This window comes from Salvia miltiorrhiza, chromosome 3, assembly GCF_028751815.1.
Source record: "Salvia miltiorrhiza cultivar Shanhuang (shh) chromosome 3, IMPLAD_Smil_shh, whole genome shotgun sequence".
Classification (NCBI taxonomy): domain Eukaryota; kingdom Viridiplantae; phylum Streptophyta; class Magnoliopsida; order Lamiales; family Lamiaceae; genus Salvia; species Salvia miltiorrhiza.
The window spans coordinates 29,457,894-29,460,430 of NC_080389.1; the positions used below are offsets into that span (position 1 = coordinate 29,457,894).

Here is a 2,537-nt window from a genome sequence, read left to right on the forward strand (position 1 = left end):
ACTTGAGTCTCCAATATCTGCACTTGCTTGGACAGTGCTGACACATTTTGCTCCATGCTGAACATTTTGGTTCCCAAGTTTGCCGAGTTTGACTCCATCTCGGTGACCTTTACCAATACTTGCTTCATCATTTCCTCCATTGAATCTTTCTTTGGCTCATTGATTACTCCCCCACTAGAAACAGAAAATCCTGGTGGAGGTTGCAAAGCATTGTTGGGATTTGAATAGGAAAAATTTGGATGATTCCTATTATTTGGATGATACGGGGGATTTCCACCCTGATGTCCCTGATAGTTTGGCCTATGGAATTGGTACTGCCGCTGGACAAAATTAGCATCTTCAGACTGTGCCACATCGGATAAAATCGGCTGCTGAGGGATTTTGGCTAGCAGTGCTTTTCTCTCCAACTCATACTGCTTTTGAAGAGCTTCGTATTTCTCTTTAAAATCATCTCTCTCCTCGTTTACAGCTGCAATTTTTCTCATAGAATTTCTGTCATTCGGCCATTGATAACTGTTGGAGGCCATCTCTTCTATCACACGAGAAGCCTCCTTTGTATTTCTATGGAGAAGACATCCACCTGCAGTAGCATCCACCATACTTTTTGTCAGACCAGTCAAACCATTATAAAAGTGAATGATTTGCTGATCCTCCGTGAAACCATGTTGTGGACAGTTCCTGAGCAGCTCACGAAATCTTTCCCAGGCATCATGAATGGTCTCATCTCCTAGTTGGGAAAAGTGAGAAATCTCTGCAATGATTTTCTGAGCTTTAGAGGCAGGAAAGTATTTTGCTAGGAAAGCTCTACACAAATCCTCCCATCCAGTAATAGCACCTCTGTCCAGACTCTTGAACCACTCCTTCGCTCTGTCCCTAAGAGAGAATCCAAACATCTTCATTCTGATGGCATCAGGTGGCGCTCCATTCTGCTTAATGGTGTCGCAGATATCTAGGAACTGGGTAATGTGAGCATGCGGATTTTCAGAAGCCGCTCCACTAAACTGCTCAGCTTGCACCATGTTTATCAATCCCGGCTTCAGCTCGAATGTGTTGGCCTGCACAGTTGGTCCCCATCTGCCTCCTTGAAATTGATCAACCCGAGGCTGATACATATGATTCAGTGGTGGCTCTGGTGGAGGAGCCCGGTTGCGCTCTCTCTCTTCGTCTAGCTGCCTCTGAAGGTGTGTCACGGCTCGCACAAGAGTTTCAAGGTCCATGTTATTTTGTTGCTCTGCCATTGCTTGCTTATTCTTTTCGCGGTTGTCTCTTTTGTACTGCTTTTCGATTTCCAAGTTCAAAGGCACTAGATGTTCCTTTCCTTTGGATCTCGTGATCATACACGCCTGAGATAACAAACAAAAACAGAAATTTAAAAACTAGTTAAAACGCCTGAAATAATGCTTAAGTCTAATCAGAAATATTAAAGTCAATTCTAAATAGTCCCCGGCAACGGCGCCAAAAAGTTGATCACTAATTTCTTAGCAACAAATATCGCAACTAACACGATGCAATTGTAGCAAATAATTAGTAACCGAGTATCGTATCCACAGGGACTATTATAACGAATCACTCTAAGTAATCCTAATTAAACTCTAGTAATATTCAGGCAAACGAAAGTAGGAAGGTTTAATTAACACTAAACTCAAATAGTAGTAAATAAAAGCACGTAGAAGAATCAAATATGAAAGACAACTGATCCTAGGGTAGTAAATTCATTAACTAAATCTATGCAATAAATCTATTAATCCTATGTACCAATTTAATCCAACCCTGATGAGAGATCACAAAACTATTCACAAGCTTCTCTAACGAACACCTATGAAAGTAGATTAATTTACCCCCCTTCACATTCAAGACTCCAAGGAATAAATTAACTCCCAAGCGTACACAAAGAATAGCTCCCTATAGTTCACCTATCCCATTCAAGTGTCAAGGCTACTACTATAACATGCATTCCTGAATCGGCTGAACAATTATCGCATTCAAGACTCAAACTGAACAACTAGACATGTAAATTATTGGCCAAATAATTCACAAGAAATTAAGCACCAGGAATCATGAATCACAAGTTGGAAGGCACAAAGGTATTAACAAATAAATCACATAAATTCAATCAACTATTTACAAACCCTAGAATCAGCTAAAGGAAACTAGCCAGACATAGCAAAATAAAACTTAAACATAATTAAAAAGAACGCAATTGTAAAAACTGAATTGTATAAAAACCGAATGAAAAAACTGAAGTAGCGACTTGAATCTTCAAACTTGATCCAAGCCTTGAAAACGGAAAAGCAATAAAAATCTAATGCTAGAAAAACTAAAGTATAAATGCTAGGGTTCTCGGATGTGTGTGTCCTCTATAGGTCAAAAGAGGACCTATTTATAAGCTTCAGATTTCCTTCGGATCACCATGAAAGTTGCCATGCAAAGTAGAATTCTAATGGTAATAGAATCGTGTGAAATAAGGCAACTCTCCAGCTGGATGTGCGCTTCTGGAAAATACTCCTACCAATCGCCAACTTCGCAGCTCTCGCCAG

The 2,537-nt window shown here is 40.1% G+C and overlaps 1 non-coding gene across 1 annotated transcript; it reads left to right on the forward strand.

Annotated features, from left to right (window-relative positions):
- The first annotated feature begins 657 nt into the window (after positions 1-657).
- On the forward strand, positions 658-764 carry LOC131019283 (small nucleolar RNA R71). Its single transcript, XR_009100202.1, has one exon. It is a non-coding gene; the product is annotated as a small nucleolar RNA R71 (small nucleolar RNA).
- The last annotated feature ends 1,773 nt before the right edge of the window (positions 765-2,537 follow it).